Genomic DNA, 15,780 nt, shown 5'->3' with positions numbered 1-15,780 from the left:
CAGATTGTATTGATAAGGAGCACGGACCGATGAGACGTCAAGTTGGAGAAAGGATACTCAGTTATTTTAATCTGAATTAAAGTAGTATTTAGCAGGACCCATGTTTGTAGATTGAGTGAATATCTGTCCCAGGGAAATCTCGCAAAAAGAAGGGAAAATGTGGCAAGGATTCAGCTCGTGCAGGAGAATCTGTGCAGAAAGAAACGCAGGTAATATTTTCTTTTTCTGCCTTTTATCATAAGACTGACTGCGTATTTGGTTAAATTGCAGAAGTGATTTTCAGGTCGTGCCATGATATTATATTTCCGGAAAACCCATACAAGTCATTAAAGCGAACAAAACTTCCAAAAATTAACGGTAAATAACTAGATCAAATGGAGAGGACAGAGGGTGGTGCTGGAGGGTTGTTTTTCAGACTGGAGTCCCGTGACCAGTGGAGTGCTACAAGGATCCGTGCTGGGTCCTCTACTTTTTGTCATTTAACTGGAGTTGTGGTGGACAGCGAAGAGAGTTACCACAGATTAGAACAGGATCTTGACCAGTTCGGCCAATCAGCTGAGAAATAGCAGATGGAGTTTAATTCAGATAAATGTGAGGTGCTGCATTTTGGGAAAGCAAATCATACCAGGACTTCAACACTTAATGGCAATGTCCGAGGGAGTGTTGCTGAACATACAGACCTTGGAGTGCAGGTTCATAGCATCCTGATGTTTGAAATTTAACTTGAAAGTGGAGTCTCAGGTAGATAGGATAGTGAAGAAGGCGTTTGGTATGCTTTCCTTTATTGTTCAGAGTATTGAGTACATGAGTTGGGAGGTCATGTTGCGGCTGTACAAGACATTCGGTAGGCCACTGTTGGAATGTTGCGTGCATATCTGGTCTCCTTCGTATCGGAAAGATGTTACAAAATTTGAAAGGGTTCAGAAAGAAATGAGGATTCTGTCAATGTTGGAGGATTTGCTAAAGAGGGAGTGGCTTAATTGGCTGGGACTGTTTTCCCTGGCGCATCAGAGGCTGAGGTATGACTTGTTAGAGGTTTTCAAAATTATAAGGGTCAAAGATATGGTAAATAGAAAGAGTCTTTTCCTGGGGTCTGTGGGAAAAAATTAGAGTGCATAGTTTTACGGTGAAAGGGGAAAGATATACATGAGACCCACTGGGCAAAGTTTTCACACAGAGAGTAATAAGTAGATGGAATGTGCTGCCAGATGAAGTGGTGGAGGTTGGTACAATTGCAACATTTAAGAGGCATTTGGATCGATATACGAATAGAAAGGTTTTGGAGGGATATGGACGGGGTGATGGCAGGTGGGACTTGATTAGGTTTGGATATCTAGTCAGCATGGACGAGTAGGACCAAAGGATCTGTTTCCATGCTACGCATCTCTCTGACTCTATGACTCTATTTGATGTTGACATTATGCTCGAGTTTATCTTGATTTATGGAGGAAAAGCTGGAAACTAATGTTGAAATTTACAGGATCAACGATGATCCCATTCAATGACTGAACAGACAAGAGGCTGAATAGAAGCTTCATCATGACATATATGTTTTCATTATGAATCGCGCTGAAACACAACGTGGGGAGGATTGGACTGAAGCAGTGGTGGTGATTTTCTTTCCTGGTTAAATTTTTGAATTTGACTGCTATTTCTCCAATGGATCATTGGAGTGAAGCAGTAACGGTGATTATCTTACCTGGTTATTCAACTTGTGATACATGCCCAGTGGGTCTCATGTATATCTTTCCCCTTCATTCTGAAGCATGAAAGCGTGAAGAACATATGGGGCAAGTGGGGCAAAGTCTAACGTGCCTGACTCAAGATGAGAACATTGTAGATTTCACTCCGCTCTAGCTCGAGGTTAACACAGGTATTCATTACACTCACAACCTAATCTTCCTAATTTTTCTGAAGCTGAGATGAAGTTTGAGCTCCTGATATGCAGACACGAGAATCTCCTTCAGTACACATCCTGGAGAACATCACAGTCAATGTCGCAGCGTCATCACAAGTGAGGAAGACCAAATAGTCCCACACACTGCGAATCGGCACTTTACAATTTCACAGAGCCATCGACCCAATCGCTGCGGCTCATAGTAATGGCAAGGAAACAAAATAAATATCTCAGTCTCATGTTGGTTCATGGAGTGCCGAGGCACCTTCTCCTTCTTTAAGAGGCTGGGACATTAACTCTGATGTTCGTGGAGACATTGATTGATTGAAAGGAATCCTATCACAGATGCCCACGCTGTTGATGCTGAACAAAACAGCCCTTACTGGGAATTGAACCCGGGCTGCAGTGGTAAAAGTGCCAATTCAGAACCACGACACGACCAGGGACGAGTACAGCGGTCAGAGGCACGTAGTGTGACAGCCCCCAAATGTGTTGGACGCGTTCTCTGCAGAAACAACCGCTTCACTATCCTCATTCCATTGTCCATCTCTTTGCCTTGTATGCCTTAGCATCACAAATACAGATTGAATATCTCTGAAGGTTGTGTTGATTTCATCACAATGAGTTGCAGATTTATCCACCATCACTGGTGGATAAAGGTTTTACTGCTTATCTACTGAAAACTTTCTGCCTCGTACATTTACTCGACACCACTTGGCGTTTGTCCGAGAGGAAACATTTCTTTCTGCCGAACATGCCTTTATCTCTCATTGTTCTGCACATTTCAATCATGTTTCCTCACAATCTCCTCTTCACCATTGAAATTAGAACAGAAAAACTGATCGTTTCCAAAAAAAAACACCCTTTGCTGAATATGCATTGTGTCATTTTCCTGAGCCTGATGTTCCAGTGATCTCCGGAACATGTCAGTAAAAATTCTTACATGAGCACTGATCTCACAACAGCAGTATGTAAATGGATCGATTGGTTTTAAGGTCCTAATTGTGGGATTGGGTCACGTTCGCCCAACAACATTGACTGCAGCTGCACAGACTGAACAATGTCAATGCGAGTGCTTGATAGCCAAATGCCTCAGGGAAATTGGAGAAGGAACCTAAAGCAGGGTTACTGATCGTGGGATGGGGAGAAATCTCCGAGAATTAGTGCGTTTAAATCCTGATACATAGACAGCAGAAATGTGAAAGGGCCAGGGTTTGAAGGAGCGAAATCATCACCTCGACAAATATTTTCATGTCAAAAAAGATTGATTCGCTCCTGCTTTTGTGAAGCCTGTCTTACTCTGCATAAAACGGGAACAAGTGACAATACTGGAAGTCAAATTGGAGATGATCTTTCTGCTGCCACTACGCAAAGCACTAACCACTGCACGATACCGGCACTGCATGGAATAGCATGATGCAAAAAGCAGTAAAGATAGTGGCAGAGGATATGTAAGGAACAGGACTACATGAACAGTAGTAATACTTGACAAACAGTGACTGAGAAATGCAAACTCATGGTTGGCTGAATGGTTAACTTCGGTATCTCTAGAGCCGATGGATATTTCATCACTTAGTTTGTTGAAGGCGAAGGTTGATATAGTCCTCCAGAAAATGAAAGCATCAGGGAATAGTGCAGGGAATTGCTGGAATGTATTTCTGCAAAAGAAATGTAGTTTACCATCGGTTACTTTAGCAATTTCGTCATACAAGGAAGTGACCATTGCTGTGGAATATCATATAGTGCCAGGTTTCAGGCCTGGAATAAGAGAAACTGCGTGGTGCAGCAGCGAAGATCAAACTGGAAATGCGGATGGGGATGAGGCAGCGGATATGTGTTCAGAAATGAAATCATTGAGTGTGAAGTATTTCACTGAAAGTACAGAGTGAATTGAAATGCCGGGGACTGGGAGTTCCAACATTGCGTGGAGCAGTTTCTGTTGACGTGCTATACGTCGCATCAGGCTGGGAGCTACAACCTGAACTGCAGCAGCTTCCATTGACACGAAGCAGGGAGCACTGGGATATCAAGCTGGAATTCCAACTGTAACTGGAGCAGATACTATTGACATCTGCACTGAGAGAAATTGAGGTAATGTTTTCGGTCTCTGAGCTATCTCATATGGCTAACTCTGCTCTGGGCAGAAAGGGAATTTTTTTGCTCATTTCATTTTATTGAATTTCTTGTAAACTCGCACAGGCCGTTAAAATACTTTCAGACTTCGAAAATTAGCTTGAATACGATGTTGTGATTAGGCATTAGTTGATCAAAAGTGATGGAGCAAAATCAGTGCAGTGAATTTGAAATTCATCAGATGAGCGGAGATCCCATTGAATGGCTGAGTAGACACAAAGTGAATGGAAGTTTCATGAGAATGAATGTCTTTCCGTGACAAAACCTCCCGCTGCACAAAGAGTGGATCATTGGAGTGAAGCAGTAACGGTGATTATCTTTCCTGGTTATTCAACTTGTGAACATGAGTACGATTGGTCATGTCCGTGTTTAGATCACAACTCTGCAGAATGCCAACCTCAAGCACGCGCGAGCACAATGTCACAATGGATAATGCGCATGGTTATGGTCCAGAGATTGTAGTTAAAGTTTCGACTTGGTTCAAGAGCAAGACTGGCAGGCTTCAAATTCACATACAAGTTAATTTACCGCAAATGTAATACATACAATGGGCCAGTGGCACAATGGATAACATACCTAACTACAGATCTACTGTGTGAAGCTTCGATTCCAACCTGGCTTGCGGGCAGCGCTGACTTTATTGCACTTAAAACTGACTGTTCTGAAACCGAAATGATCAAAACAAACCCCACTCCCGGACTGAGAATCAAAGCCGGGTGACAGCGAAGAAAGCGAAAAAAATGGACCTGTTAGCCCACCATGGACAGCTATACGAATGCCACGTATGTGTAGAATGACAGCCCTCAAGGTCGTTGTACATGCTTTCGTCAGATGCAATCGCTTGACTATCTTTATTCATTTTCATCACTTGGCCTTGTATGCATTAACAACTCAAGTTCAGATCCGTGTATTTCTGAAGGTTATGTGGGTTCGCCTCTGCGCATCCCTTCAGACAGTGAATCCAGATTCAACCATCCGCTTGCTGATGAGATTTTTCTGCATATCTCCTCAATCCTTTCCACCTTTTAACTTCAGTTTACGCCCCTGTTGATCGGTCAAGAGGAAACGTTTCTTTTAGTCTGCACTGTCCATGTTGCTCATTACTTAGTGCATATGAAACATGTATAATCACAGTTTCCTCTGCCTTAAGAAAACAACCCCAGTCAAAACAATCTGTCTTCATCACCTAAACTTTTCAACTTGGTAAATTTCTGCAAGGTTTCCAGTGCGATCACATGACTCCTGTAATGTGAATTGCAGAACTGCACGCAATATTTCGGGGGAACCGAATGAACAAATGAAATAATTTACTGGAGAAAGCCACAGAAACTTGTCGTTTCCAATAAAACATCGTTTGCTCAATCCTGCGCTGTGCACTTATCCTGAGCCCGATGTTCCAGTAATCTATTGTCCGTGTCAGTAAAAGCTGCTCCATGCGGATTAATTACAGAACAGCTGCATCTAAATGGATTGAATTGCTTGAAGATGCCGACCATGGGTTTGAACACTTTCACCCAAAACAGTGACCGCAGTAGTACAGAATGAACAGTGTAAATGTGAGTATTATATTGCGCAGTACCTCAGTGAAATGGGAGGGTGGACGTTTAGGCGAGTTAGTTCTTGTGTGAGGGAGAGATTTCTCCGATAAAGGGTGGTTATGATATGTGAAACGCAAAGGTGTGAGACAGTGGGTGTTTGAAGAAGGAAACTTATCACCACGTATTTTCATGTAAAACAAAGATTGATTTTCTCAGCGTTTGCTAAGCACATATTACATGGAGTAAAACGGGAAAATGCCGATTGCTGTCACTGTGATTCGAGCAGAACTTGCTGTGTTTCCAATGCCAAGGAAGAACCATTTCATGATCCTGGCGCCACATGGAAAAGCACGATGCAAAAAGCAATAAGGATCGTGGCAGAGGTTATGCCAAGAACAGAACCACACGCACAAAGGAAGACTTGTCAAACAGTGACTGAGATGTGGGAACTCAGATTCGGTTGAATATATAGATTCTATGTCCGGAGAGTGTGTAGAGATTGCAACACTGAGGTTGTAGGATATTACATTTGCGAGATATCTATAAACTTCAAATGGTCATGGGATACTGCAGGGTATTGTTGAAATGTATTTCTCAATAACACTGTATTTTAACATCGGTTACTTAACCAATTTCCTCACTCATTTACATAATCATATAATGGCATGTCATATAGTCCCAGTTCAAGGGCGTGGAATCAGAGAAATTGAGTCGCAGTGCACCCAAAACTAATTGGAAATGGTAATGGCATTCAGCGCGAGCATGTGGCTGCGAAAATGCAATCGGTTGAGCGTAATTCCATTCTCCGATGTTACGGAGGCGCGTGAAATATCGAGGCTAAACGGTCCCGCCTTAACGACAGCGGCTTCAATTCCCACGCATCAAGAAGCAGTGGGACATCAGGCTGGGAGCTCCAATTTCACCTGCAAGAACTTGTATTGACATGGAAAACGGAACTTTGGGACAGCAGCTGGTCGAACAGTTAGTCAACTATTTTAATCTTAAGTAAGTAGTTTTCAGCAGGATACTTGTTTGTGGATTGTAAGAATATCTACAACTGGGACAGTCTAAATTACAAAGAAGAATTCTGCAAAGAGTCAATTCTTGGAGAAGCATCTGTGCAGAGTGATGCAGAGGAATGTTTACGTCATCTGCCGTTCTTATATGTTTGACTTTGCACTGAATTCATTTCCATGAAGGGATATTTTTGCTCAGTTCACAGTATTCACTTTTTTGCATACTCGCAAAAGTCGTTACTGTACTCGAAACCTCTGAAAGTTAACTGGTATATTACATGTGGTGATTAGGCTCACGTTCACGTCAGTTATGCTGAAGAAGTGGATTCGAAATTCATCAGATCAGCAGTGATTCCATTGAGTGACTGAGCAGACATTCATTCTGCTGAATGGAAACTTCATGAGGACATATGTGTTTTTAGTTGGAAAATTCGCTGCTTTGAAAGGTGATGAAGATTAGACTGAAGCAGTGACAGTGATTATCTTTATTGCTTGTTCAACTGGTGAACATGACTGCTATTAACCGTGTCCGTATTAACATCACGGCTCCTGAGTGTGCGTGTATGCATCGGGCCAGTGGTGCAATGGATAACGCGCCTGACTACGGATCAGGAGACTGTAGGTTCCAATCCTACCTGGCTCGCAGGCAGGGCAGACGTTAATCCTGCTTAAACAGTGATTTTTCTGAAGCCGGAATAAGGTATGAGCTCTTCATCTGCAAGAACGAGAATGCCCTCATGAAATTTCCCCGAGGACATGAGAGTCAATGTTGCAGCGTCATCACAGGAGGGAAGCCGAATAGTCGTCCACGTTTCTCAAGGGCACCTTTCCATTTCATAAAGCCATCGATCGAATAACTGTTGCTCACTTTGAGCATTTTTCGAAACTCTTTGGCCAGTGGAATCAGAGAAGAATGAAGGGTTAACTGTCCAACTGATCTTTATAGGGAATGAGTTCCTGAGTCTACCACCCGCTGACTGATAAAGTTTTCCTGCCAGTCTATACAAAGCTTTCTGCATCTTATCTGAAATCTACAAACCCTGGTCATAGAGAAAGAGCAAATGTTTCCTTCAATCTGTAATTCCTTGCTCCTCATTATTTCGTACACGTCAATCATGTCTCCTCACAATCAGCACTACTCTGAGAAAAACAACATTTTGAAAGTCTTGTGTTCACTGAAATTTCTTGCCTGTTTTTAACAGTTCATTGAGTGGAGTAGTCCCACTGCTAACATTCAGCACAAACTTTCAGTAAAAGCCACTCAATGCATGGAACCGTAGTCCTGCTATTTTCGTCAACAATGTGTAAAAGTCCCCTGCAACTTTCGTTTTCGCATGCCGTGGGGCTATTTGTCCGTGTTCAACGATATATCCCAGTTGGCGTTACAAAATTGCTTTTGATCTTTCTGACAAAGTTCGCTGCCAGTAACGTTTGAGGAAGTCCAACTTAGAAATGTAAGTTGCTCCTCCAATCTTTTCCACACAGTCCTCCAACCTCAGATATGTATACGCATCAGTCTTTCTAAAAACATTGATTTTGTGATAGTCCACACATAACTGTTGGGTCTTATCCCGCTTTGGCATCATGATGATGGGTGAACTCCATTCATTGAAACTCACTTCGGTTATGCCATATTGGTGCATATGTGACATCTCCTTATGAACTTGTAAAACTTTAAAGGGTTATGCCTGCAAGATGTTACAGAGTCAGAACAGCATCTCCTATATTTACATCATCTACAATTAGATTATTCATTCCCAGTATATTTCAGCAGATCTCCCCATGCAAGAGTAATAACTCTTTCGATTTTCTTCTGGAAGATAACTGAATAACTTTACCAATTTTGGACAACTTTTGCATTGTCCACTTTTATTTCAGGAACATCCAATGCAGAATTCCCTGACATTGAGGGCGGCACGGTGGCACGGTGGTTAGCACTGCTGCCTCAGTTTTAAGAAGAAAACGAACAATTAATATGAGAACTTCAGTGAATTTACAGAGGCAACTCTCAGTTTTTGCTCTGATGAGCTGATAAATAATTTTAATGGGCATGAGCTAAAAATGTTTGCACCTACAGTTTAACAAAACCCAGTTTAGACTTGTTTTGCAATATTTGGGCTGAAAACCTGTTTGAGAAAAGCAAAAATCAGGACCATCAACATCTCTTCATGTTAGAACCCGTGGTCTTTAGGAATAAAGAATATACATTGCTTTGAGCAACCAGTGTTGTGTGTAATTACTGCAGTTATTGGATGGAATGATAACCAGATACTTACTGAGATGCTTGCTTTCAGGAGCAATAAGATAGTTACTTAGATTATTCCACTTAATAGTAATTAGCTGGTCATGAAGACATTTGTATGGCTTTATGTGAAGTGTTTTATGTGATCATGGATTTCAATAAGATTGAGATAGTTTACAAAATTTAGGAAGAGGTTGACAACTCAGTGTTAAAGATATGTGAAGTCAACAATTTGAAAAATAATCTTTGGTAGAATTCCTTCTTCAAACACAATTAAACCATTATGCAAGAAGTGAGATAAATGTGAGGCATGCAAGCTTCAAATGACCACACGCCAATATTTTCAAAATATATTAAACTTTCATTCAATATGAATAGGTGAATGGAAAATAAAGGCAAATTCTCGACGATTGATAAATTGAACAATAAGTAGAAATTTAATTTGATCAATACATAAGCATAATTAAATAATTTGCAAAATTGAATTAGAAATGGAAGGAATCAGCTGACTAATGATTAATAGGAAGTTACATTTCATTATTTTACAGCAGAAGAAATCAATTTTATTACACCTTTATAATAATGGAGAACAATGATTTATGTGCTTGAAATGTTTGAATTTAGTGCTTTTTCACTTTTATGACTGCAATGTTCTCAAACATCTTCCATGAATTTAGGTCCAGGAGAATTACATACTGCCTTTTCGTGGGAACCTGAAGAAAATATCTTCTTTTGAATCAAAGGGAAAAAATGGGTGGAACAATGGTTAGCACTGCTGTGTCCCAGCGCCAGGGACCAGGGTTCAATTCTCATCTCGGGTGACTGTCTGCAAGGCATTTGCACATTCTCCCCATGTCTGCGTGGGTTTCCTCCCACAATTCAAAGAATCACAGGCCAGGTGAATCGGTCATGCTAAATTTCCCAGAGAGTGATGTACATTAGTCGGGGTAAATATAGGGTAGGGGTTTGGGTGGGCTACTCATTGGAGGGTCGGTGTGGATTTGTTGCGCCGAAGCGCATGTTTCCATACTGTAGAGAACCTAATCTAATGAACAGCAGACCGTGAATTAGTCATTCAATGTGACTGTTCACGTGAAGACAACTTTCCTTCATTTCAAAAAAGTTAAATTTTCAAACTTTAAAAAATATTGCTTAATGAAACAGCAAAGAGATGTTTTGTTTATTTTTTGTTGTGTGAAACATCATGAATTTTAAATTATTTTGTAGCACGAAGAATAGTTAATTCTTATTGTGATTATAAACACAATAAATGTTAGTATTGAAGTGAAAATAATTAAATGAATTCAACATTGTTTCCACCATTAAAATAAAACTTGATACTCGCAATGATTGAGAGATTATACACTGCAATATTTTTATATTTATTCATATACTGAGTTGTAATTCCACGTTGATGCAAGATAATGGATTGTACAATTATTAGAAATTTGCAGCAAGAGGATTATCAAAATTCTATCAGTTAGTTTAAGAATAATGAGAAATCTCATATTGCTGTTTGACTGAGCAATGTATAGAAACGAACAGGAATTATTCCAACTAAAGGTAATTATAGTTCTCTGAATTTTTTTAGTCTGAGTTTATTGTGATTTTTCAAATGAGCAAATATCAGACAATTACAAAGAGTGTTTGATTGGCAGTCATTGGTTCCATTGTGGGATAGTTGACCTGAAAAAAAAAATGATTTTTATATTGTAGCATTCGTTAAACTTAACTTAAAATTAACTTAAAATGTGAATTTCACTCTATTTGTTAGACTAATTGAAATACTTGTGCAATTATTGCAGTGATAATGATTGGACAATTAATGTTGAAATGGAAACAAATAAATTGATTCAATAGCTTAACAACACTTTGCTGTGATGTTGATTGCATAGTCATGAAGGTTGGTAAACAAAGGAATACAACATAGGTTTAAAGACTGAACAATAAAAAAGAGCCATTCAGTGATTATTGGACAAAGTTTTGTTTTTGTTTTAAAACTTGTAACGAATCAGGATCATCAACATCCCAAAAATGTTGGTGCTAGCATCCTCAGCCATCTTCAATAAAAAAAAGACTATTGGTTTTAACTGCATATATCCTGTGTAATTACTGAATTGAAATGTAAGATATCGATTGAATTCATTGGATGGAATGACCAGCAAATGTTTACTGTGGTTCTTGCTCTCAGGAACAAGAAGAAACTTAGGTGATTCTACTCAACATTAATTATATGATCACCAAGACCTTTGTGGGGCTCGATGGGCCATGTATTGATTTCAATTACATTGAGATATTTTGTGTGATATAGGAATGGATTAATGATTGGGTGTGAAAGATCATAATTAAAGTAACTGTTTTAAAAATTTAATCGAATTCTTTTGCGAATCACATTTTAAAACAACATGTGATAAGTGAGATATTGGCAACATCGATATTCAAGTGAACACACTCCAATATTTTCAAAGCATTTCAATTTCACACTAAATATGAGTAGGCGAGTGGAAAATAACATGAGCTCTGACTACATCAATTGAAGAGGAAGGAGAAATTTAATTTGATCAAAAGTTGGAGCAATACTTTGTTGTATTATAAAGGTAATCACCACACTGAAGGGCAATAGGAATTGGCATCTGTTTCATTACTGAAGGAGAAATCATTTTTTAAGTCTTGTATAGTAGAGAAAAAGGACTGATGTACGTGAGGTGCTGAAATGCACATTGTTTATGTATTAAATGTTTATTGAAACTCTTGCAGGATTGAATTCCCAGAATATTTCATATTTGAAAATTTCTGAGCTGATTGGCAGTAAAATGTTATTGATCACCTTATGGATAATAATGGGATTCTTTTTTAAAATTCCCTACAGTGTGGAATCTAGCCTTTTCGCTCAACAAGTCCACAGAGACCCTCTGAAGAGTAACCCATCCAGTAGCATTTCCCTCTCACTAATGCACCTAACACTATACACAATTTAGCATGCCCAATTCACTTAACCTACACATCTTTGGACTGTGGGAGGAAGCCAGAATGCCTAGACGAAACCCACGCAGACACGGGGAGAATGTGCAAACTCCTCACAGACACTCGCCCGAGACTGGAGTCGAACAACGGACACTGGTACTATGAAGCCATAGTGGTAACTACTGAGCCACCGTGCCGTACCAATGCTTGACAGATATGTTAAACAAAAAAAAATCATTATTTAGATATTTTAAGTTTTAAAAACTACAATGTTGTCAAATTTAAAATTTACAGATACTACAATACGATACATATTTTTGTTAGTGACCTGATGATAATAACTTGCAGAGTTCTGCAATTATGGGAATGAACAAGAGATAGAAGCAAATCCAATGCTGAATTGAAAAGCAAATCACTCTCCGCCTCGATATTTTCGAACCAATATTCTGAGCTGCTCTGACCCATGTCTGTTGAAGGTGGGAATTCAATCCACGCCTTCTAGTCTTGTAGTTATGATTTGGAGATGCCGGTGTTGGACTGGGGTGTACAAAGTTAAAAATCACACAACACTAGGTTATAGTCCAACAGGTTTAATTGGAAGCAGACTAGCTTTCGGAGCGACGCTACTTCATTACCTATCACCTGATGAAGGAGCATCGCTCCTAAAGCTAGTGTGCTTCCAATTAAACCTGTTGGACTATAACCTGTTGTATGATTTTTAACTTTAGTCTTGTTGTAGAGACATTGCCAGAGCTACACAAGAGCCTTTCATTATGTTCTCACCAAGGAAGGGTGGGGTATTGTCACATCCTCACTGTGGTTATGCAAATGAAAACTAAACAAGATTCATTGCGATAATTGGCCTGATTCTGAGTGTAATGGATTAACAATGACGTAGTAATTCAAATTAATAACGGTACAAAGCACAAATGGTCTTAATTAAAAATTAATATCATGATAATTAAATGAAATACATGTAGACTTAATCATGTGATGTTGCAAATTCATTAAAACTATTCAATATGTTTAAAGCATTTGTTCTTATAATAAAAAGACAATCAGAAATTTTTGCAGCATTAGGAAATCAGAAAAAAAGTGTTATTCAATGTGACTATTCAGTTGCAGCCAACTTCCCTTTCTTGCAGTACTGTACAACATTCAACAATTCATAATTTATTCTGATTGATAAAGGAAAGAGCAAACAGCTGTAAATTATTTTTCTTGTTTACACAAAAAACTCACAAAAGTTGAACTAATTTTTCACATTGAAAATATTTAATTCAGTGTAATCCGAAATGTTAGCATTGAAGGAAAATATAATCAAATCAAAACACACATCGATATTCACAATTATTGGGAGATTGAACACTGCAAATCCTTTTCATCAGTTGATGTACTGAGCTATAATTCCACTGTCATACCCCTTAATGTACTGAGCAACTATAAGATTTTATCACTAACTACACTATTAACATGCGATGAGTGAACTGAATATTATTAAGAAATCTCTCATTGCTATTTGAACCAGCAATGTGTATAAATAAACAGTATTTATTGGATAAAATGTCATTAGATATCTCATAATTGATGATTCTGTGACTACTTGACTGTTCAAATGAGTAGCAATCAGTTATTTCCAATGAGCATTGGATGGAAAATTAATGCTTTTGTTTTATGAACTTGAATAAAATTGTATTATTGGCATTAAGAAATAATGGATTAAGGTAAGATATGAATCTCAGAAGTTTTTTGACAGGTTTATAATCAAACTATCAGTGAAAAGTTATGGCTCAGTACATCAGTAACTATAAACATTTTAAACACATGCATGAAAGATATTTGTTAATTCAGAACAAAAATTGAAAAATTACCTGTGCAAATGTCATTGACCGTATCTTTCAATTATACTTAAGTTTGTTGTTTACCTATTTTCTTCCTAATTCTGACAGTCACGGTTAAATATTCATTATATTAAATGTCATGTGAGTTACACATGATTTTACTTAAAATGAGCATAGAACTTTGACCTGTGCAGCAAAGGAATGGATACTTTGCCAATGACATCATCCTGAACATGGTGCCAAATGAAACTCCTCCCTCTGCCTGCCCTTGTCTCAAAACCCTCCAGTCTTTCCATATTCATGTGCCAATCTAAATGACTTGTAAACGCTCCAATTGTATCTGCCTTCACCACCACCCCTGGAAGTCCATTCCAGACACCTACCACTCTCTGTAAAAATATATTTGTCCCTCCCATCTCCTTTGAAGTCCCCACCATCCACCCACCCCATCCGCTGCCCCACCATCTTAAGTGCATGCCGCATATTTTTTGAAATTTCAATTCTCAGAAAAACATTCTGACTGTTAACCCGATCTATGCATATAATATTATTCATGATTTGATCAAGTCTCCCCTCAGAGTCCACTGTTCCAGAGAAAATATCCTGGCATCTCGTTATAGTTCATACCCTCTACCAAAGGCAGCATCCTAGTAAGCACCCTCTGCACCATCTCCAAAAGCCTCTACATCCTTCCTGTAATGTGGCACACAGAACTGAACACAGTTCTCTAAGTATGGCCTAAACAAACTCTTATAAAGCTGCAATACGACAATCTGACTCTGGTAATCAATTCGCTGACCAATAGAGATAAGCATGCCAATTGCCATCTTTACCACCCAATCTACTTGCGTGTTCTATTTAAGGGAACCATGGACTTGAATTACACAATTCCCATGAACAACACAGCTATTCACGGTCCTGACTTTCACCACATACTTTTCCTTATTATTTAATCTCTCAAAGAGCAGCACCTCACACTTACCTGGATTAAACTCCATCTGCTATTTGTCCGCCCATTTCTGCAGCTTTTCTATGTCCCACTGTAATATTCCACAACTCTCTACACCATTCACTATTCCCTCAACCTTTGCATTGTCTGCAAACTTACTAATCCATCATTTATATTTTCATCCAAGTCATTTTTTGTACGTCATAAACAACAGAGTCCCAGTAGAGATCCCTGTGGAAGAACGAGGGAAAAATAGAATTCTTGAATAAATGAGACTCTTGAATGACAAAAGAATTGTGATCAATAATCCTGAATGTTATTAAAAAAACAATATTTTAATCCTCAGTTTACCAATCTTAATGAATATCTACCCAAGATCAAAGCAAACTGCTTTGAAAATATTGAATCATTTTAATTGTTGAGTTCTAACATTATCTTCCTTCACAGAATGAGGTGTCGCTGTCGAGGCCAGCATTTATTTCCCATCCCTAATTGCCCAGAGGACAGTTGAGAGTCAGCCACGTTGTTGTGGGTATGGAGTCAGACCTGCCGTGGTGGGATTCAATTCTGGGTCCCCAGAATATCATCTGGATCTCTGGATTAACAGGCTACCAATAATGCTACTAAGCCATTGCCTTCCCTATAAAGATTTTTTTTCATTTTAATTATCACACCGTAATGAAATTTAGTCTTTGTAACAAGCATCATGACATTCCCCCTTTAATTTTAATCCATTATTTCTTAATCCCAGTATCATCATGACATATTAATATTTTTTCTGGTCAACACACCAGCAATCAACCAAAGATTTTTCATCCAACACTCATAGTAAATATCTGATACTCTTTCATCTGACTACTCGTTTTAATGGAAGGATTATTAATCAGCTTTATCAATTATAAGAAGTCTAATTAATTTTCACAACAATATTTCAGTTCTCTCCAACATATTGCACAGTCACATTACAATACACATTTTCTCATTATTCTTAAATTTGTTTTCAGCTATTTTAAACCATTTTCTTGCAAATAACGAACAGGTTTAAATCCAATATATCCAGCTGTCGATGTGGAAGTATGGCTTAGTACATTAACTGACACAAAAAATCATTGCACTTTACCATCTCCCAAACGTAGCTAAATTTAATTTTATGGGTGGAAACTTAGTTGGATTGATTTGATTATATTTCACTTCATTGCT

At 38.7% G+C, this 15,780-nt stretch overlaps 1 non-coding gene across 1 annotated transcript; it reads left to right on the top strand.

Moving 5' to 3' along the window:
• The first annotated feature begins 7,154 nt into the window (after positions 1–7,154).
• On the top strand, positions 7,155–7,227 carry trnar-acg (transfer RNA arginine (anticodon ACG)). Its single transcript has one exon. It is a non-coding gene; the product is annotated as a tRNA-Arg (tRNA).
• The last annotated feature ends 8,553 nt before the right edge of the window (positions 7,228–15,780 follow it).

This window comes from Chiloscyllium plagiosum, unplaced genomic scaffold (genome assembly GCF_037043375.1).
Source record: "Chiloscyllium plagiosum isolate Xiang-an unplaced genomic scaffold, Cpla_swu_hap1 HiC_scaffold_47, whole genome shotgun sequence".
NCBI classification, from domain to species: domain Eukaryota; kingdom Metazoa; phylum Chordata; class Chondrichthyes; order Orectolobiformes; family Hemiscylliidae; genus Chiloscyllium; species Chiloscyllium plagiosum.
Note: the sequence above shows the minus strand (reverse complement) of the source record. Positions and strands in the feature narration are given on the sequence as shown.